We start from the raw sequence: 23,241 nt of genomic DNA, 5'->3' as shown, positions 1-23,241 counted from the left end.
GATAGCCGCTATGCTTTTGCTACTGCGCACATACATGGGGCCATCTACAGAGAGAGGGGACTATTAACAGCCGAAGGCAAAGAAATAAAAAACAAGCAAGAGATCCTAGCTCTATTAACTGCTTTGTGGAAACCAAAGAAATTGGCTATCGTACATTGCCCTGGGCATCAGAAACCAACTACGCCAATTGCTCGAGGCAACTTCTTAGCCGACCAAACCGCAAGGAGCATAGCAAAAGCTCCCAGTCAGCTCCTCGCGCTCCAGCTCCCCGATCCTGGCCCGCGAAATTTGCCATGTTTTCCCGACTATACCGAACAGGATCGCGAATGGATGGACACGCTTCCCCTAAAACAGGTTAAAAATGGGTGGTGGACTGATATAAATGACCAAACCATTCTGCCAGAGAAATTAGGATGGCAGGTGTTGGAACACATCCACCGCACAACTCACCTGGGTGCCCGGCGAATGATAGACTTAATCAGGCACGCCAAGTTCAGAATCAGGTGCATAGCTGAACTGGCCAGCGATGTCACAACAAATTGCAAAGCCTGCCAACTGAACAACACTTGCCCCCAAACCCAGACCGCCGCAGGAATTAGGTGTAGAGGAACTAGGCCTGGTATCTATTGGGAAATAGTCTTTACTGAGATAAAGCCTGGAAAATATGGGTATCAGTACTTACTTGTCTTTGTAGACACTTTTTCAGGGTGGACAGAAGCGTTCCCAATTAAGAGAGAAACTGCTCAGGTTGTAGCAAAGAAAATTTTGGAAGAAATCCTCCCCAGGTATGGCTTTCCCGTCCAAATAGGGTCAGACAATGGACCAGCCTTCATTGCTAAGGTAAGTCAGGATTTGGCTTCCATTCTTGGGGCAAATTGGAAATTACATTGTGCTTATAGGCCCCAAAGCTCAGGACAGGTAGAAAGGATGAATCGGACTCTGAAGGAGACCTTAACTAAATTGACCATGGAGACTGGCGCTAATTGGGTAGTACTTCTCCCCTACGCTCTGTTCCGGGCCCGAAATACCCCTTACAGACTGGGCCTCACACCATATGAGATCATGTATGGCAGACCCCCACCCTTGGTCCCCAGTCTAAAAGATGACTTACTCAAACCTGAAACTGAAAATGTCCCTGAGCTCTTGTTCTCCTTACAAGCCTTACAGAAAATTCACCAGGAAATTTGGCCCAGACTACGAGAACTGTACGAAGCGGGACCCCCGCCGACGCCCCATCCGTTCCAGCCAGGAGACTGGGTCCTAGTCAAGCACCACCGGCAAGAAACTCTTCAACCCAGGTGGAAAGGACCACTGCAAGTACTCCTGACTACTCCCATCGCTCTCAAGGTAGAAGGCATCGCTTCGTGGATCCACTACACACACGTCAAACCAGTGGACCCAACATCCGACCTTCTCGTGCCGTCTGGAGCACCGGTTACATGGACTGTAGACAAAGCTAAGAACAATCCCTTAAAGCTAACCCTGCGCCGTCATCCCCATAGCCGTAACCATGTCTAACTTACCTATGCTTTTATGCCTTATGCATCTGACTTTCCTCTCTGCTGCGCCGTCTAATCCCTATGTCTGGCGGTTCTGGCTCTATGAGAACAAAACTCACCCCGGGGAAACCCCCCAGGTGGGTAAACTGCTAGCCAGTGCAGACTGCCCCCCCTCCGGGTGCAATACTCCAATTTACCTCAATTTCACTAAGTTCCAGATTGCCCAACCAGGGATACCCATGATCTGTTTTGAATATGATCAGACTGAATATAATTGTAAAAATTATTGGTGGCACCAGAATGCAGGTTGCCCATACCACTATTGTAAAATGCATTCAGCCAGGGTATGGGACGAATACCCGAGAAAGTCTAACCTCCTCAGGACTCGCTACCCGACAGGGACTCCTAACATATACACTTGGATAATAACAGATCCAGGGCACTCCCGGTGGACATCGCCCCAACATGGGTCAGTCTACTACTATTCCAGTAGTAGCTGGCCTAGTAGCCATCTGTACCTGTGGCGGAGTCTAGTCCAGATTCAACCCTTAATCCATACACAAATCCACAGACAGGAAACCAAGCTATCACAAGACTTGCAGCTCTTCTCCTGGCTAACCCTATTACAAGAAGGGCTAGCATTCGCCAACCTCACCGGTTTAGGCGATCTGTCCTCTTGCTTTCTGTGTGCAACCTTAGGAAGACCACCATTAACCGCTGTTCCCCTATCCTCCCCTCCCACAAACTATACGACGGGTTTTAATTCATCAACAGTCACAATACCCGATGTGGCCCTGTACCGTGACCCATACCAAGAGAAATATCCCTACTGTTATTCGGCATTTAGCAACAGCCTCTGCAACCAATCGACTACATACCCTAATAGCCCCATATATGCTCCCCCTGGTATATTCTTCTGGTGTAATATGACTCTGTTAAAAACTCTGTCCAAAAGCATCTCTGACGGACAGTTGTGCATCCCTGTTACACTAGTCCCCCGACTGACCCTGCTAACTCCCACAGAGTTCATAGGCTGGGCAGGGACTGCCCCAACTGAAACTGCGTGGCATAGACGAGCAGTTTTTCTACCATTAATTGCCGGAATATCCTTAACCACCTCTGTCGTCGCAGCGGGGTTAGCAGGAGGGGCCCTACAACACTCCATGATAGAAAACGACAAGCTGTTACAACAATTCTCTGTTGCTATGGAAGACTCCGCCTATTCCCTAGCCTCCCTTCAGCGGCAGCTCACCTCCCTAGCACAAGTCACCCTTCAAAACCGCAGAGCCTTAGACTTACTCATGGCTGAGAAAGGAGGTACCTGTATGTTCCTCAGAGAAGAATGCTGTTTCTATATAAATGAGTCAGGGTTAGTTGAGGAAAGAGTCCAACGCCTACACAAACTAAGCTTAGAAATGAAAAAGCAACAATTTACTACAGCCGCTAACAATTGGTGGAGCTCTTCAATGTTTTCCCTTCTGGCACCCCTTTTAGGCCACCTAATGTCTTTACTACTTCTATTCACTATAGGCCCCTGTGTGGTAAATAAAATTTTACAATTTGTCAGAGAAAGATTTGATACCATCCAACTAATGGTCCTCCGTATCCATCACCAGACTCTCCTGCACCCAGAAAGTGAGACTACATTATAAAACTCTGGAAATCCAAGATTGGACATCCAGTTACTTATGTGAGGGGGAAATGAAAGGACACAAAGATAGATGAGTACCCGCCCCCCCGCTACACGCTTTTGTTCTGCTCTCTAATCTTTGCACATACCAGAGATTTCGTAAGTTCTGTGAGTACCTGTTTTTCTGCACGTACCAGAGATTTTGTTTTGCACATACCAGAGATTTTGTTTTGCACATACCAGAGATTTCGTGAGTACCTGTTTTTCTGCACGTACCAGAAATTTTGTAAGTTCTGAGGCAAGGTCACAAGATGTGTTTTAAGTAAGATAAACTATTGCTGCCATAAACCTGCTCTCCCGCCTCAAAGGTTGAACCGAAATATCAGAAATGGCGGGAACCAATCATAGTTAGCCAAATCGCCTTGTTCAAACACTAGCCAATCATATATCTGATTTGCTTAATAATTCTATGCCCACTTTTTTTAGACTATATAACACTGCTCGGAGCTCAGTGGGGGAGCTCTCCTGCCCGTCTCGTTTCGCGAGCGAGGGAGAGTTCCAGGTTCGAACCTGTAATAAAGATCCTTGCTGCTTAGCTTTGACTCTGGACTCTGGTGGTCTTCTTCGGGGAATAAACGGTCTGGGCATTACAGGTGGAGTCAGGGATCCCTGTGTTTTAAAATCAGTGAGGGAATTGAATATCTGGACTTGTGTCAATTAACATGGAAAACTCAGTGCTTTTGATGTTCTCATTCACAAGATATCTGTGTTCTTTCTTTGTCAGAAACCGTAGTCATAGGCTTCCTAATTTTGACCATGGGAAAAGAGGAGAGGCCTCTGTGTGTTTGTGTCTGTTGGTTAGGCTGTGGTGCAGGTGATGTCACATTTCAGTGAAGGTCTGGCTTTTCATCACAGGTTGGTCTGAAAATTATGTACAAGGCTGGTGTCTCACGTGTTCTTTCTCCAACCTCAGCTTTTCTTAGTGCCTGAAGTGTCTGCAAGTGGAAATCCAGAAGAAGACAGAGAGAAACTGAGTTTTTGACAATGCATTCACTAGTGAGTAGGGGATGCCTCTTTCTACTGAAATTATACCCATATTGCTGGCAAATGGGCAGTTTTCTCCAGTTTGCATGAGTGTTTCATTTTTATTCTTTTTTTGTTTGTTTTTATGTTGCAAAATCCACCCAGCCTGGGTGTTCCAAATGCAATCAGGAGACTTTCAGGTATCTGGCCTCCAGTTAAGTTTTCTCAGGACTCTAGGTTGGGTATCATGTGTCAAAGATTCCTAAATTATCAATATAATTTCTAATATTACACTACTTTATTCCAGCCCCTATGCAGGCTATTTACAAAACAAGACATGAGAGATCGCATTTATGTATTTCTTTTTCTTCTATCCATCCTATAACCTCATGTGGGGAAAAGAAAGAGAGATCAGCCTGTTACTGTGTCTATATAGAAAGAAGTAGACATAAGAGACTCCATTTTGTTCTGTATTTGAGATCCTGTTAATCTGTGACCCTACCCCCAACCTTATCCTTGCAAGAGACATGTGCTGAGGTGACTCAAGGTTTAATGGATTTTGGGCTGTGCAGGATGTGTCTTTGTTAAACAAGTGCCTGAAGGCAGCTTGCTGGTTAAAAGTCATCACCATTCTCTTAATTTCAACTACCCAGGGACACCTACACGGCCAAAGGTCACAGGGACTTCTGCCTAGGAAAGCTAGGTATTGTCCAAGGTTTCTCCCCATGTGATAGGCTGAAACAATGCTGCTAAAAGGTTTACGGAGATGTTTGCATATGCATCTCAAGCACAGCATTTTCCTTTAAGCTTATTCATGTCACAGAGGTTTTCGTTCATATGTCTTACTGCCGATTTCCTCCCTACAATGATCCTATTGTCCTGCCACTCCCTTATCTTTAAGATGGTAAAGATAATTATCAATAAATACTAAGGGAACTCAGAGACCGGTGCCAGCCTGGGTCCTCTGTAAGCTGAGAACCGATCCCCAGGGCCCCCTTTCTCTTTCTCTATACTTTGTCTCTATGTCTCATTTCTTTTCTCAAGTCTCTCATTCCACCTAACGAGAAACACCCACAGGTGTGGAGGGGCAGGCCACCCCTTCAACCTCATAGGGAAATAATTGACCCATTAACTGTACCATTGGCTGAAATAGTCTTAGGCTTGTGATGAATGCAGGCAATAGAGATGTGTGAAGACCAGAAGATCACAGACCAATAATGAGGCTGATGTTCTAGCAGCTGAGTTCAATAAATCCCGTGTGATAGGCCTTGGGCAAGAGCTGCACAGTGTTGAGGAAAAAGGAGAGTTTGTTCAAATATATTTATGCTTTTAAAAACTTTGCAAAAGGACAACTAAAGAAGTCATTATTATTCTTATCCCCATTCGTTTTGCCTTTTGATAATTAACCTTTTTGCCTTCTGGTAACTGAAAGTAACATATAAGAAATACAATTACTTAATTATGGTTGCACACTCAGGAGAAGGAATATTGTAGATATAGTACAATTTAGGGTTCTGTGGAAATGCTCTCTCTATAAGGGCTGGTTAGAAAAAAACAAAACAGTAAAGAGGCCTTTTTATCCTTGAACAAGCCAAGTGACAAGGTAAAGTTAAAAGAGAGGCAGTGATAACTGATGTTTGGGTTGCCCAGAGAAAGTTGAGAACAGGAGGCTTCATATGACAGGAATCATCAGACTAAGACTTCCTCAGTATAGCAGCCTCAGCGGGCTTGTCTTGTGCGGCTGGACTGTCTTTAAGCCTTGTCATGAACGCCTGAATTACATAACATTAGAGTGACTATATGTATGAATTGAATCCTATATTCTGTGTAAAACTTGTTCAGTTCTGAAGAATGCTGGAGTCTGGTTCATGACTTTCTAACTTTTTAATGAATAAGGGACCAATGACCTGTATTTAATAAATATTTGCTAGATAGGAAACATGTTTTCTATTACTTCTTTAGATTATTCAAAACACACAATAGGTCTTTTAACCATTTGATTGGTGAGAAACCTGTGGTTTATCTAGAGAAATAATTCATTTAATCACAGTCATGTTTAAAAAGTAGTAAATCATGGTTATTTGCCTTGTGACAAATCTGTAATTTACTTGAAATTCATGGTAAATCTGTTTTGTTTATGAAGGTTCAAGCGAAAATTTTATAATCAGTTATGTACAGGTGATTAACACATTACTGAAAAATATCTGGGCTATATTATGCCACATCTCATGCGATATTTCTTCATAGGAAAGTTTAATGGATTAAGAGTGGGTATGTCTCTGTGAGTGAATCTGAAAGGCAGATACCAGTTTAGTATTGAGAATGAACTGGCTGGAACCTAAAACACTGAGTGTTCTGCATACCCAGCTCCTACCTATGTCATGTCAGCCTTCCTCCTCTGGACATTAAAAGGGATTCTCTGTCTAAACTAAAATGTCTGTGATGTTTTAGAACAAAGTGACTTTCAAAGATGTAGCTATTGACTTCACCCAGGAAGAGTGGGCCATGATGGACACATCCAAGAGAAAGCTGTACAGAGATGTAATGCTGGAAAACATCAGTCACCTGGTGTCCCTCGGTGAGTCCCTCAACATTCACATACGTATGTAGACACACATTGACTCATTCATTCGATAAATGTTGGAACAGCTTCCCCATATCTCACTCTAATCTCTTCTCTGATTCTCTCACAGATCTTATCTGAAAAAAGTTTGAGCTCTCTAAATCTGTCTAAAGAAATATCTTTATTTTATTTTATTTTATTTTGTTTTATTTAGTGTGTCACGCAATTAGAATGTAATCTTGACAGGGATTTCATGGTTTCCTTGGTACTCAGTCTCTAATACTCAGATCAGACCTGGGAACTTAATGAATATTTTCAATGTATTAAATTAAATATTTTCTAAATAACTCTTCTGCTTCAGTCGCTATGCTTAGGCTGAGACCAATTAGTGAAAACAATAGCAATATCTTTTCTGTATAGAACACCAATTATTTTTGTAAATCGAATGGTTTTTTTTTTGTTGTTCTGCATGAGAATAATAATAAACATACTGTGCAGAGGTTTAATTAATCTCTTTCTGAAAAGACTGTGTATTACGCATTGTGTCTTGGAACTGAGGCATGGACTCAGCATTCGTAGGTCCTGACTGTTTTGAATTTCCTTTTCCTGATGGACCTTTTGTTTGGATTTATTTTCTAGTCTCACGTTGGGTCAGAAAAATCCTGGGGAGTTTTCTGTGTTCTAGGTCTTGTGGCCTGAGCTGACCTTCACTGTTTTTATTCTTCCTCGGTAGCCTGCCTTACAGTTGGTGATAATGCACATTTATTGACAGTGAACTCAAAACACATGTACTGTTTCCACTAACAGGGTACAGATAAGCAAATCCTATATAACTTTGCAGCTGGAGCAAGGAAAAGAGCTCTGGCGGGAAGGAAGAGAATTTCTCCAAGGCCAGAATCTGGGTAAGGAACAAGGTCCTGTGCTCTAACGGGAGGAAGTGCTTTGTCAATGAATAATATCAGTCAAATATTAATTAGCGGTTTTATTAAATGAGTGGTAATTTCTAAAATGTAGGTTAAGCTACTGGAGCAGAATTCCTTAGATGTTATTATCATTTTGTTCATATGTCAGATGCTACTCTTGTGTCCTCTTGCCTTTTCTTTTACTTTCGGGAAAAGGATAATTCGTGTACCTGTTGGGGTTAAACTGTCACATGCTGACTCTTTTCCCGATACCCCTGTGAAGACTAACCCTCTATTTACCTGCCTGATATCTCATCTCCATTTTATCTCCTTTCTTATTTTAATTTTAAAGCACTTTTTTATTGCTGACGCTGTACAATCTGTTTCTTCTATTGAAGTATTTTCTTCATTTGACACATTTGCCACATCTAAGTGTCAATTTTTGAAAAAAAGTAAAAGGGCCTTGGGGTTTTTCAAACAATTTTATTACCATAATACCAAGGTAACAATTTATTTTTCAATGATTTCAGACAAGGAAAGTGCCCTTAAGAAAAAGCACACGATATTCATGCATCCTATCAGAAAAGACGCGTCCACTGGTATGACAATGGTGAGTTTTATAGCTGTGTACACCAGCCATCTAAGTTAAAGACCTGGTAATGGGTTAAGTTAGTAATGACGCACAGTCACCTGAGTGTAATTAGGCTGGCATTAAGTGCTTTCTAAGCAAAAAAAAATTTTGATAGTTTGAATCCAGTGAAAAAAGTGACCTGTGTTCTAAACCATAACATGAGATCTCTAAAATAGAACAAGTGCATATACATTGCTCATGTTCAGACTTTGAAAGATATTGATATCATCACAATCAATGGAATAACTCTGCAGTTGGGATCTTACAAAAGAGAAAATATCTGTGTCTGCAGGAGATAATGTGTACGCAAGTGTCAATCGAGAAAAATGACGAGACAAGTCTCAATCATTTTAGGAGATTTATTTGCCAGAGTTAAGGACATGTACCTGGGGGAGAGGTGTATACCTTTCTCCAAAGATGATTTTCTCTAAATTTAAAGGGGGAAAGGGTGGGATATTGAGAAGTACACAATTTTCATGTAAAAGGTGCATAGAAAAAAATAGTCATTCATGCATTTTTCTGGCTCAGTGAATCTGGATTTTTTTACATAAGATGACATAAACAAATGAGGCAGAGGAATAATGCAGGAGAGCTGCATTTTATATAAGACAACATAGGCAAAATGGGGCAGGGAAATAATCGGATATGCATTTGTGTCTGGTGAACTGGGGATGACTGCGCCTGTAAAGACAAGCTATGAGTTGGCATTACCATGGTGTAACTTTAACAGCTCATGAGGAATTTCCTTGTGGGCAAAATATGGGGGAGGCATGTAGCTTTTCATCTTGTAGCCATATTATTTAGGAACCAGAAGGAGGAGGCAGGTTTCTGTGACCCTGTTCCCAGCTTGATTTTTCCCTTTGGTTCAATGAGTTTGGGGTGCCAACATTTAATTTCCTTTCACACAAGTAACATTGGAAAGATTTCAACTGGACTCTACCACTGAATAGTTGGTCTAGAATTCAAAGGTGGTGAAATGAATGTATAGATGTATGTTGGTAAATCATTAAGAGCTTTTAATCTTTGTCCCTAAAGAAGAACTCTCTCATTCTGGAGGATCCCTTTGAATGGAATGATTTGGGAGAAGATTGCACTCACAGTTCCACAATGACTCAGCGTTTGTTAACTCAGAGTGGAAAGAAACCCTACATCAGCAAACAGTGTGGAAAATCCCTTAGTAATCAGTTGTTCCCTAAACCACATAAACAAATTCATACTAAAGGTAAATCATATCAATGTAATATATGTGAAAAGGCCTATACTAATTACTTTCACCTTAGATGGCACATGACTCACACTGGAGAGAGGCCATATGCATGTCATCTATGTGGAAAATCCTTCACTCAGTGTTCTCACCTTAGAAGACATGAGAAAACTCACAGGGGAGAGAGACCGTATAAGTGTCATCAGTGTGGGAAAGGCTTTATTCAATCCTTTAACCTTCGAAGACATGAGAGAACTCATCTTGGATAAAAGCGTTATGAATGTGATGAAAGTGGGAAGGTCTTTAATCAAACCTCTGGCTTTAGAGGACACACAAGAATTCACACTGAAGAGAAATCACATGCTTGTCTTCTATGTGGGAAAGCCTTTAGTCTATCTTCTGACCTTAGATGATATGAGAGAACACGCACTGGAGAAAAGCCATATGAATGCCATTTATGTGGGAAAGCCTTCAGTCAGTGTACTGATCTTAAATAACATCAGAAAATTCACCCTGGAGAGAAAATGATAAATGTCTTCAGAACATATTCTGACTTTAGATGACACGGTGTTAGGAATGACGAATGTAAGGAATATGGAAGAGACTTCAGCTGTAGTTGTAACATCTAAACATGCCAAAGGACTCACATTTTGAAGAATTACTATAATCAACATGGACGTTACTTCAGTTACCTTTATTCTTCAGTCCACATCAATAAATTCATATGGAAGAGAAATTGTACGACATATATGTACCAAAGGCTTGTTAGTGATCTGATCATAAATGACACGAGAGAGCTGAAACTGTCAACATAATAAACTAAAAGTCTTCAGCAACAGTTTTAATAACTTAAAACGTGTGGGACTTTCAGGTAGAGAATCTCTAGCTCTGCGTTCAGTGTGAAAATGTTTTTATGTGCAATTTGTTGTCAAATAACGTAAGAAAACTTTACTTGGATGAACCCTTTATTTGTATTTTCTGTGAATAAACATTCAGCCAAGCACCAGGCTTGATGTTCACAAGAAAACACAGTGATAAAATGCTGCTAAAAAGGAAAATAAGAGAGGAACTCCTTTATAAGCTAAATAAGAAGGGAAAATCTTTCCAAGGGCAATGAATTCTCTTGGAATACCAAACACTTCTTACTGGAGAAGTTATGCCTTGAAAAATCATGAGAAATCCTTTCTTCACAGAGTAACGCTTGTGGCACATGTGAGATTTCACACTGGACAAAACACGGTTAGCATCTTGAAAGGAGAAGATTCTTTAGTGGTAATTCATTTCTTAGTTAACATTAAGTTTCTCACATTGAGGAGCTATTAAAATTGAAAATCACTATGGAGAAAACTGATAGATTTCTCGTCAGAAAAGTGAGTCAAGAAGGTGGACCTCTAGAAAAAACTCTTAACATATAGTTTAGCAAAATAATTCAGAAATTTGAGAAAATGTCTATTCATAAAAATGCAGCACATAAACGTATAATAGCAAAGTGACCTGGGCATAAATTGAATGCAGAATTATATATGAAATCTCATTAAACATTTCCAAAAGATCAATACTTTCAAATATTGAAAGAATACAATCGGTTTTTGGAAAAACTTAGTGTGTTGGTAAAGTCCTTCTTTCATTTATGCAGCCCTAACAAATCCATTTGCATCTACACTCCTCAGCTTATGAGTCGAGATTCTACCCCAACTTCTGAGTCTCCCCAGTCTTCAACGGCTCTTTCCTCACAGCTCACCTCCCTTTACTTCCATGTCCACTAAAACCACTTGTTTCCATCCAACCCTGGAACTGACACATCAGGGATCTTCAGCCCCACTTGCCAGATTTCTCAGTGTGTCATTGCATAGATTTAGCAAGGAAACGGAGGCTGGATCAAAGACACCTGGTATATGCATTTGGGTGTCCCCAGCCTTTGCCTCTGTCTCTGAGTAGTTACCTGGGATCAGAGAATAAGGCAGCCCTGCTCTTCTATTCCTCAGAAATCTCTTGAAATTTCGTCCCTGAAGCCTCTCTAAGTGGAGGTAGCAGTTCATCTCATGACACCCCAGAGTTTACTCAGGTAAGTCCTGAGTTATTACACAGAGACAGACACAGCTGTGTTCCTTTTACTTCTATCCAGAAGGTAAAACACCAGCATGATAAAACAGCCGAACCTGTTAGCCACCATGCAAGCCTTTCCTATATTTGATTCAATGTACTTTTCCAGAAGCAAAATGAAAGTTCTCACAGATGGGGCCTCCTCTGCCTTGTCCTCAGAATTGGAAAATGTATTGTCCATCAAGGAGCCTCAGTATTGAACCTAAAACTCAAGAGAAAACGTTTCCTGAATAATAAGTGGCATGACGACTTGAAATTTTGCAAAACAGGCACAATCTTAATACGATAGGCCTTACTAAGGCTAAATGGCCTTATCCATGGTTGAAATTGACACATCATTATATTAAAAAATCTCCACAAGTGATTGATTTTACTTAGCAGCCAGGGTTTATGTCAAGTGTGAGGATAACGAGCAAGAAATTCGAGCCCTTGGCAAACTGGTTGGAGAGGCAAGGATTGTGTCCAGGTAGAGCTCATAACATTATTTATTGTTTAATCTATTTAATTAAATATGTAATTTACCCTCAAACTGTGGCTGACATTATATGTAGTCCTGAGCCACATGAAGATGTACTATTTGTGCTGTGAAATTCTACGGGATTTGACAAGTGCATGGTGGCAGATCTCCAGCATTAAAGCGTAACACAGAATGCTTCTCTTATTCAAGCTCTTCTTCCCTTCACATAGAGGGAATCAATCGACTTTTGTACACTAACTTTCGAATTTGTTTCTTTATTCCCATCTTCTTTAATTAAAGCACAAGATATCGTACTCAATTTCCATTTGATCTTCCAAAAGAAAGGTACTGAATAATCCGTACCTGAATTTCAGTGATTCAGACTCAGGTCCACCGCTAAGCAGTAAAGGCCAAACGTCCTGTGCTGCCACCTCATGGCCGGCAAAGGGCAATGAAATCCATCGTTCCGGCCATGCAGGGCGCATGCGCGGTCTGCTTCCCGAGGCGAGCCGGATGTCCAGGTAGGACCTGAGTTTTCTTTACCTAGGGTGAAGGAGGCGCCGCCGCCCTGGCTTTGGGGCTGGGGCCTCCGGGGAGGTTCCGGGTGCGGGCGTTGAAGAGGCCGCTCTTTTTGCAAGGCCCAAGATGGCGGGCCCCGCACAGGCCGCGCTGTTCCGCGCCCTCAGGGCGTCAGTATCCCGTTGGGGCCGGATGCCCCCGCTGGGCCCGGAGCATCCTTGGCGCTGCCCTCGTAGAGCCGCACTGAGGCTGAGGTGGCGCGGGGGCCTGGGCTCCGCGAGGAGCGGCAGCAGCGAGGGCTGGAGGACCCGGGCTCCAGGGCTCCGGGGCGTCTGGCCTGAATGGGACTGAGCCCATCCAGGGACTGGGACTCCCGGGTTCTGGTGCGGGTGGATCCTGGGCAGGCTCAGGACTAAGTCCCTTTCCTTCCACCAAGGAGCGCCCAGAGGCCGGCGGGATCTCCAGGTTCACCTCCTCCTCCTTCAGGTGTTTACTTTTCCTTTATTTCTGTAAGGCCAGAAATTGGCGCCATCCTTCACATCGGTGAATCGGGACCCTAACACCCATTACCTCAGGTTTATTGTTATTGCCATTAACAGTGTTGGTGGCATTATCACTAAGATCATCATTGTTGTTATTGTCATTCATGATTATTAGCAGGTGGGTTCATCATTTTGTCTCACTATGCATTTTTTTTTTTTTTTTATGATGGGTTTTGTATGACGTTGAATTGAACTTCTCTAATCTTGACTCATGTTGTCAGATTCCTGAAGAGCATTCCGGAGGACAACCCCTGCCTTTAGTGCAGCCACAGAATTTCGTGGGCACAGGAGAGCACCTAGAATATTCCCCTTTCATTGCACAGCAGCTTTGGGAAATGGTGGCTGCCTGCCTCTGAGATGAGGTGGAAAAGACCGGATACTGGGGCAAGTGATATCACCTCCACTGGTGTTTTTATGAAGCCAGTGCACTGTCTCCCACGTAGACTTAGAATAAAATCTGATGGCTCTAAAAGGCCATGTTTGCCCTTCCTGGACTTCCTGGGAGGCTTTAAATCTTGTGTGGTTCCTAGAGTGGCTAGGTTGCCATATCTGTGCCTCGTATGGCAGCACCAGTCTTTTCTGGGCCAACAAGGGCACTTAGAATGTTTCCAGAAGCTCAGGCATGCTGTCTCTGTTCCACCCTTCTGTTCAACGGCAATTCACTGCGTCCCTGGCTGACATAGAACATCCTGCAGAGGGATGGGCTTGGGTGACTTCCTGGCCAGCCTTTCCAGGTAGTTATCTTTGAAAAACTTGAAGAGACTCACAGAGGCCATTCACTGGTATTTCATGACTGCAAGTGGGGTTTCTGGTTCCTTGAGTTTACTTAGAATATTTGAATGGCTCTGAATGGCCAAGAAACCCTCCCTGGTCTTGGAAGCTGCCAAAAGCTATTACTGGGCCTTGGAAGAGTCTTTAAAATTTTTCCAGGTACAGCTGAGAATAGGAAACTTTTCCAGGTCTAGCCCAACCAGCCCAGGTTGAGTCCTGAAAAACTGGTGGGTATTGGGGGAGCTCATCTTATGAAAGAGCAATTGGTGGCAAAGCTGGGTCTCCAGGACAGCTGTGTGTGTATATGTCTGCACAGCATGCCTTGTAGTCATCTTTAGTAACTGAACACCATTTGTGAATGGATAAACTATATTCCTTGCTGTACAATAATGAAAAATCCATACTAACAATGGTAGTAATAAAAATATTGATGAATATTAACAGGAATGATGATCATCATGATACTAGTACTAGTGATTATAATACTGATAATGATACTAACCCTATGGACTTGGGACATACAAGTTTTCCCTAAGTGGATAATAGGCATAAATATTTGGTGGTGTAGGGTTATTTCAAGTCCCAGAAAGCAAGGATGAACATCTAGAACGAGAAGAAAAACAATCTGGAGGTTGGCATGTGCACACCTGGGGACTCCTGTGTTAACTTCTGCTGTTTCAGCCTAAGAGGGAATGTTAATATAACCCTGGTCCTGCAACACCATGCTGACCAACACCTACCAGCTTTCAGGAGATAAGATAGCTGGTTGATGGGGCAGGGATCCAGAGAAGGTACATGTCCAGACCCGTACATGTTGCCCAGTGGCAGAGTTCATGACAAGCAAAAAACCCCAGGACAATGTCATTCCCAGCCACCTGACTGTCATCTGCTCTTTCATGGTCCCTCTCTACTGGCACCTCTAGGCACTGGCATGTCCTCCAGAGGCTGTAGGAGGGCATCATACTCAGTACTCTCCCACCTGCAGGAGGCAAGAAAGATGGAAAGAGCTAAATACCACGGCTTCTGGCTTCTTTTTGGTGGGCATGGCATATTTTGCATTTGCTTTACTAATGGTGGAACCCAGTCAGTGGTTTGCAATACAGCTCTGGATGACTCTGGACACCTGTAGAGATTTTGACAATTTCCAGAAGGTCACAAGTTCTTGGAGGACTTTTTCACGAGTTCTTTGACTGAAAAAGTGGCTCAAAGAACTACTGTACTGACTTAGAAAATGTTGCAGAGGCTGGGCGCAGTGGCTCATGCCTGTAATACCAGCACTTTGGGAGGCTGAGGCGGGCAGATTTCGAGGTCAGGAGTTTGAGACCAGCCTGAAAACCCGTCTCTACTAAAAATTCAAAAATTAGGCAGGCATGGTGGCATGCACCTGTAACCCAGCTACTCAGGAGGCTGAGGCGGGAGAATCGCTTGAACCTGGGAGTCGGAGGTTGCAGTGAGCCAAGATTGTGCCACTGGACTCCAGCCTGGGCGACAGTGCGAGACTCTATCACAAAAAAAAAAAAAAAAAAAAAAAAAGAAGAAGAAGAAAAAGAAAATGTTGCAGAGACTCTGGTGAACAGGTAGTCCCTCTCCTGCCACTCCAGGTAAAAGTTTCTTGGCCACAAACCTGATTTAGCAGTATCCCTTCATCTTAGGTGGGTAACAGAAAGCCATTCATGACCTATCCAAGCATGGAGGGGGAATTTGACTTAGAAAACTTTTAGGTTGACTAGTTGGTGAAAGAAAGTGCATTCTAGGGCTCACAGGCCTACACATAGAGTTGCTAGCACATAAAGCATATGTATGAATTCTTTCTGAGCCCATGGCAAGACCAGGGTGCACTTCATCCATCCCCTATGCTGGTATGGATAGGTACTTGCCCAAAAAATAAAAGAATAACTCAGGAAGCCCATTCTACAGGACACCAGGTGATACAGTAGGAGTCTTGGGGTTGCTGTGGTATGTATGTTTTAAGGTTGTCTTTTAATCATCGTCAGCAAATTCAACAGTCTTCAGAACATAAAAAAAAAATTATTCAACATTGCATAATAACTACCACAAATATATCCATGATAAAGAACTGTACCCACATAATAATAACATTAATAGCAATCATAATGGTGTGATATAAATGTCATTTTAATGAAGAGAATAATAAAAAAGCAGATATTTAAGAGCATATTCCTGTAAGCCTGTGACATTGTTCCCATATGAGCCCTCATGCTGTTGATTACAGGGAGAGGCTTGGAGCTGCATCTTGGAATATCTCCTGTGATGACAAAGAAGAGTGGCAGTAGGGAGAATAATTCTGAGCCACATGAGGGCTTGGGCAAAAGTGGAGATGCCTGTGCCATGTGGAAATACATTACAAATGGACTATGGAAAAGGGTCTGGCCAGAGTCCTGCCTGACACAGGTCATACCAAAACTTTCAGTAGTTCACCCCAAGAAATGGCTGGTCCAGGCTGTAGATGAGAAGCACTGGGCAGACAGATCCACACCCGCTTCCTGAGTCTCAGAAGTCTGGTGTGCATCGAATATTAAGCCCCCAAGCCTACTGAGACTTCACCTCCTGACTGGTCTTCTACCATCTGATTCTTGAGCCCCATCACGTAAGTGCCATCTCCATACTGGAATTGCTGACAATGTCTGACGGAGGGTTTCACCCTGGGTACTCAGTACCAGCAATGGATGAAATACCAGAAGGGAGGCTCCAGGGCTTCCATAGAAGACACATTCTAAAGTTTTTAGGGTGATCAAATGGTCATCTCATAGATTTTCAGCAGAACTGCAGCATTTTGTGAATACCTGAGTGAATGCAAAAAGTATCCAGACTCATGGGCATTCTAGGAAGCTCCCTGTGTTAATCAAATACAAGGAATATCTACTTCTGGGCTCAAAAGCTAACTTAGAAAATAAAAAAAGTGAGATGCTGGCAGAAGTCAAATAACTCCACTTCAGTTCCTGAAAGAAAAATGGTTCTGTAACCTCTGAGTTTATTTAGGAAAAGTTTGGAGCCTCAGGAAGACCAAGTATATCATTCTTGATGTTTCTAGGACAGATTGGACTGCTTAGGCCTCTGGGACTATTCTAAGTCCTCTCAGGTTTCCATGGGAGACTGTAACTCTACTCCTAGAGCTCACATCACCCCTGAGCAAGCTCATGGTTTTCTAAATATTCCAAGGAAGTCCATCCAGGGTATGCCTGTATTGGTGAGTTTCACCTTGGACTGGCAGGAGAACTCTGAGAATGATACATCCTGACTTCACTTGATAAAGGTAGGGGAGCCAAGAAGTCCAGATCTGGAGAGCACCTGAAACACCAGATGGCAGAAGGACAGTAAGGAGGTGAAGTCAGCTATGGAGTTGGAGCTTCATGTTTACTGCATGTAGGATTCTGAGTTCCAGGACTGATGGGCTGGTGGGGATGAGATCCATGTCTTCTTTGCAGGGAGCCAGGCCAAACCAGCCATCTGGTTGCACTACCGAAAGCTTTTGTGTGCCCAGTGGTAGGCAAGACACAAGCCAAACTCTCTTCACCTCTGGCTGGTAGTCCTTGACTAGAGAGGTTTGCACACAAGTGGTCCTATTAGCCCATGCTCTCCTGTGGCTTGCTTTCCTTTTACCTCCTGTTTCTCATGTTTGCCATCATGGAACACATTTCATAGTGAAATTCTTTGACTCTGACTCCAAATTACACAAGGAGGACCCAATTTGTGGACTTTTCATATATTTAGGAGAATCTCTACATTGATTTTTCTATCCTTATGTTCATATTGTCACCAGTATTCAAATTCTTACTATTTAGTTCATTGCGTTCACTATCATAATTATGAAATATTTTTCATTTATCATTTATTTTTATTGGTTAATTTTTGTGGCAGCTGTTATATAACAATCACTAGAGTTTCTCTATTCATGAAAGATGTCCACGTTAATGGAGGTAACTAGGAGTGTTACTTTACAGGTATGTAAACACAGATAATCTTGGCTGAACTGTGGCTATATTGTCTGGTGTCCCTTTGAAGGTGAAGCCTCTTGTGTTATTCTAAGTGACCTCTGGAGACAGAAACTGTCTCATAATTGCAGGGACGACTTGAGAAGGCATCCTGAGCCTATGCAGAAATGCAGAAGCACTTCCATGATCTAAGCAACCTATGTGAAGGCCTGAAAGTCAAAGCAAAGCTGTCCAACAAAAAGTTTTCCTAGTAACACTGGAGGTCCATCAGTCACTCCTCCTGGTCTGGAAATGCCAGAAATGTCCTCCGTGGTTCTTGTGAGGGTCTAGATCTTTTCAAAATCACCTCAGGAGCCACAGAACCACTCCATCCTACCTGAAATTGCAGAATGACTCTTCTTTTGACCAGAGTCTCAAAAATATACTCATTGATAGTTTTGATTCCTAGGAGCCGCCATTGCTTGCAAAAGATGTGCCAGAGACTAGACATTTTCTGTCTCCTCACTTGTCCGGGGAAGACTGAAGTTTTTCTGAAACACAGAAATGGGAATCTGACCCTCTGAGCAGCCCCAGGATTTTCTAAGTCTTCCAAGCAGAGTGGAAGTTCTGGTGAGGACCCATTGTACCCCCGATGGTCTGGAATCACATAGGATGATGCGTTTAAACAACTCTAGGTGGAGATATATTTTCTGAGATATTCCAAGGAGGAGGGACACAACTGGACCAGATGTTAAAAGGGCAGCTGAGTATTAAGTGCCTGTGTAGTGTTTGCAGCTTAATGTCCCATGCAGAAGGGGACTCTGGGCTCTTGTGTTAGAATTCAGAGTAATTCTGGGGTCCTGCTTTTCTTCCAGGAAATCCCACTTCCATCTGGATATCTGGATGAACTACTGAAAGCCACTGAGTGTCCTGCAGCAGGTGAACTGTGGCCAGAGCCCAAGGATGAAGGGGGCTCCTTCCGTCTGTGACTGTGAAGAGGAAGCCTGAGGTATAGCAGACCCAGACCCCAGAAGGATGGAAAAAATGAGGTAGGGAGTGAGGGGACCTCAGAGGAAGACTGAGGTCTGCAGAATCCCAGGGTCAAGGAGACAGTGCGGTGTCCTGGTGGTGTCCTTGATATTCGAAGAGGGGCAATAATCCATCTCCTGAGTAAAAGCTTCATAGGGGGTGAGGAGGGGAGAAGTAAACAGAGAGGAAGCAGGGAAGGCCAAGACAGCGACCAGCCTTAGAGCAATTTTAACCAGAAATGGACACAGACCCTGGACCCCATCGCGGGGTTGCAGACCAAGTACTGTCTCTAGGCGATGCATAGCTCCCTTGTGGGGTTAGTGGGAGTAGGCATTGTGACGTCTGCAGGGGTGTGGAAGGCTGGGCGACGGGAGCAGCTTATTGGGCTGGACCAGAAATACTGAACTTCTTTTCCATCAGTGAAATCCACTTCCGGGTCAGAAAAAACTGCAAGTTCTGGAGGGGCAGGGCCTAGGAGGAGGTCAGGGCCTGAGCCTTCCTGGTTTGACCGCCCTACCCCCCGTGTTTCTGGGTCTGTCCTCACTTCCACCCAGCGGATGTTGAGTATCCTCCTTTGAGTCCCCACGAGTGTGTTGTGTGCAGTGGGGCCAGGCTGCTTCATCCACTGCACGTTAAATGTTTCCAATACTTTCTGGCCAAAGTTTAGAGTTGTCAGACCACTGACTTTGAATGTTGACCTGGTTCCTTTTGAACAGAGTAAAATCTATTGAAGTTTAAGGTCACCTCTTTTCATGGATGGTGAAGAGGCAGGCTGTTCAGGCGCAACTGCCCTCAGGTCTGGAAGGCGGTGGAGGTCACTGTGGGTGGTGGGTGAATCCGGAACCTCTGTGGCTCTAGACTTTCAAATATTTCATTTTTTCTTTTGTAGTTTTTGTTTGTTGCTTGCTTTTTTTACAATGGGAACTGGAATGTAAGATGCAAAACTAGCCTGTGGGGGACATGGATTTTCACAACAGTAACCACAGAGTGTAGTTTCCATTTCTATTCCCTGTTCTTGTGGGAGGCAGAGAAGGAAATCAGGTGCTCAGTTCTAGGGACATCACAGGACTAGGACATGTACAGTGAGGGTGGAAGGCAGAGGCATTGCTTTAGGAGAATAAAATTACTGCATGCACACACATATGTATGTATATGGATATATGTACACAAATATGCATATTTATAGATTCTGTTCTCCCTCTCTATATATAATTTTCTTTATTTCACACTTGATATGATTTTTTTTGTTATACTTTGTGTTCTAGGGCACATGTGCACAATGTGTAGGTTTGTTACATATGTATACATGTGCCATGTTGGTGTGCTGCACCCATTAACTCGTCATTTACATTAAGTATACCTCCTAATGCTATCCCTCCCCCCTCCCCCCACCCTACATCAGGCCCCAGTGTGTGATGTTCCCCTTACTGTGTCCAAGTGATCTCATTGTTCAGTTACCACCTATGAGTGAGAACATGTGGTGTTTGGTTTTTTGTTCTTGTGATAGTTTGCTGAGAATGATGGTTTCCAGCTACATCCATGTCCCTACAAAGGACTCAAACTCATCCTTCTTTATGGCTGCATAGTATTCCATGGTGTATATGTGCCACATTTTCTTAATCCAGTCTGTCATTATGGACATTTGGGCTGGTTCCAAGTCTTTGCTATTGTGAATAGTGCTGCAGTAAACATACATGAGCATGTGTCTTTATAGCAGCATGATTTATAATCCTTTGGGGATATACCCAGTAATAGGATGTCTGGGTCAATTGGTATTTCAAGTTCTACATCCTTGAGGAATCGCCACACTGTCTTCCACAGTGGTTGAACTAGTTTACAGTCCCACCAACAGTGTAAAAGTGTTCCTATTTCTCCACATCCTCTCCAGCACCTGTTGTTTCCTGACTTTTTAATGATTACCATTCTAACTGGTGTGAGGTGGTATCTTATTGTGGTTTTGATTTGCATTTCTCTGATGGCTAGTGATGATGAGCATTTTTTCATGTGTCTGTTGGCTGCGTAAATGCCTTCTTTTGAGAAGTGTCCGTTCTTATCCTTTGCCCACTTTTGGATGGGGTTGTTTGTTTTTTTCTTGTAAATTTGTTTGAGTTCTTGGTAGGTTCTGGATATTAGCCCTTTGTCAGACGAGTGGATTGCCACAATTTTCTCCCATTCTGTAGGTTGCCTGTTCACTCTAATGGTAGTTTCTTTTGCTGTGCAGAAGCTCTTTAGTTTAATTATATCCCATTTGTCTATTTTGGCTTTTGTTGCCATTGCTTTTGGTGTTGTAGACACAAAGTCCTTGCCCATGCCTATGTCCTGAATGGTATTGCCTAGGTTTTCTTCTAGGGTTTTTATGGTTTTAGGTCTAACATTTAAGTCTCTAATCCCTCTTGAATTAATTTTTGTGTAAGGAGTAAGGAAGGGATCCAGTTTCAGCTTTTTATTTATGGCTAGCCAGTTTTCCCAGCAGCATTTATTAAATAGGGAATCCTTTCCCCATTTCTTATTTTTGTCAGGTTTGTCAAAGATCAGATGGTTGTAGAAGTGTGGTATTATTTCTGAGGGCTCTGTTCTGTTCCATTGGTCTATAGTTCTGTTTTCATAACAGGACCATGCTGTTTTGGTTACTGTAGCCTTGCAGTATAGTTTTAAGTCAGGTAGTGTGATGCCTCCAGCTTTGTTCTTTTGACTTAGGATTGTCTTGGCAATGCGGGCTCTTTTTTGGTTTCATATGAACTTTAAAGTAGTTTTTTTCCAATTCTGTCAAGGAAGTCATTGGTAGCTTAATGGGGATGGCATTGAATCTATAAATTACCTTGGGCAGTATGGCCATTTTCACGATATTGATTCTTCCTGTTCATGAGCATGTAATGTTCTTCCGTTTGTTTGTGTCCTCCTTTATTTCATTGAGCAGTGGTTTGCAGTTCTCCTTGAAAAGGTCTTTCACATCTGTTGTAAGTTGGATTCCTAGGTATTTTATTCTCTTTGAAGCAATTGTGAATGGGAGTTCATTCATGATTTGGCTCTCTGGTTGTCTGTTATTGGTGTATAAATTACCGGTGTTTGATGAGAGGAAGGAACAGAAGTGTTGTTGTGGTGCAGAGGGACTCTCTAGTGAAGCTTTACAGGGTACTTTTCTGCAAAAGTATTTGCTAATTTTCTCTAAGAACTCTCCTACTAAGCAAATATTATGGTGCTTTGATCCTACAGAACGTCAACAAGCAAAATGCCTTGAGCATCCCCAAAACCTCTATGGCTTTTGCTTTTGAGAAGTTTGCTTTTGCTTTGACTGGACCATTTCTACTTCTTGGTAGCCATTGTTTTAATTGTGCTTTGCCTTCAGGATCCTATTGATAAAGTCAATTTCACTCCCTGTTATAATTCTTCAAAATAATGCTTCAGGATCTTGATTCTGCTTGTTCAAAATAGTCACTAATAGCTCTGCTTTTGTCCATAGCTGATCTAGGCACAAGGCTATTCGGGACTCATCAAATGTAAAGTTTCTCAACTTTCACGTTATAGTCAGTATTGTGTAAGCTGAACCAATTGAGATGTCTGTGGTGTAGGCTATAATATCTCTCGTTAATTGTCAGTCCTCCTCAATTAGGGCATGGAAACAATTTTTTTCTCTCAAAAATTGGAATGGATGCCCCTCCTCTGTGGGCTTCATTTTCAACATTGTCTTATCTCTTCTTAGAATCAGGTATCCGTTTGTAAACGACTGATCCTTCAGGTCATTTTTCCCATAGACTTTTCATAAAGAATAATTTATTTCACCGTTTTTTGTACCCCAGCTTCACCATAAATTTGATATTTGTTCTTATTTCAGGTTTGGCAGAATTCAAGTTTGGCAGAATTCGTGTGGCTCTTTTCAGACTGATGTTTTAAATCCTATTCACATATGTTAAAACAGGTCCGGGCATGGTGGCTCACGCCTGTAATCCCTGCACTTTGGGAGGTTGGGCAACATGGCAAAACCCTGCCTCGACAGAAAATACAAAAATTAGCCTCTACAAAAAATACAAAAATTAACCAGACAAGGTCCCAACTACTTGGAAGGCTGAGGCAGGAGAATCGCTTCAGCCTGGGAAGCACAGGTTACTTTGAGCCAAGATTGCTCCACTGCACTGCAACCTCGGTGAGAGGAGCGAGACCCTGTCTCAAAAATAAAAAAAAAAGTTAAAATAAACTAGCATAGGTGTGTTTTGATGCAAAAGCTAAAAGTTCATGCATAGTTTTTTCATAATTGTTATTTTGCATGAACTTATTGAAGCCCCCTATTATTTGCCGTAATTTTCTCATCTTATTAATTTCTATATACATACAGAATTTCCAATTTGTGTAAACCTTTCTTCCCAGTTACTGAACAATTATTTTAAATTTGAAAAATATGAGCTTTTAATCTATATATATTTTCTACTTCTGAATATTTT

The 23,241-nt window shown here is 42.5% G+C and overlaps 1 pseudogene; it reads left to right on the top strand.

Annotated features, from left to right (window-relative positions):
* The first annotated feature begins 4,173 nt into the window (after positions 1–4,173).
* LOC119625745 (zinc finger protein 705D-like) lies at positions 4,174–10,059 on the top strand (annotated as a pseudogene).
* The last annotated feature ends 13,182 nt before the right edge of the window (positions 10,060–23,241 follow it).

This window comes from Chlorocebus sabaeus, unplaced genomic scaffold (assembly GCF_047675955.1).
Source record: "Chlorocebus sabaeus isolate Y175 unplaced genomic scaffold, mChlSab1.0.hap1 unalloc_scaffold_240, whole genome shotgun sequence".
Classification (NCBI taxonomy): Eukaryota; Metazoa; Chordata; class Mammalia; order Primates; family Cercopithecidae; genus Chlorocebus; species Chlorocebus sabaeus.
This window is presented reverse-complemented; position numbering and strand designations above follow the sequence as displayed.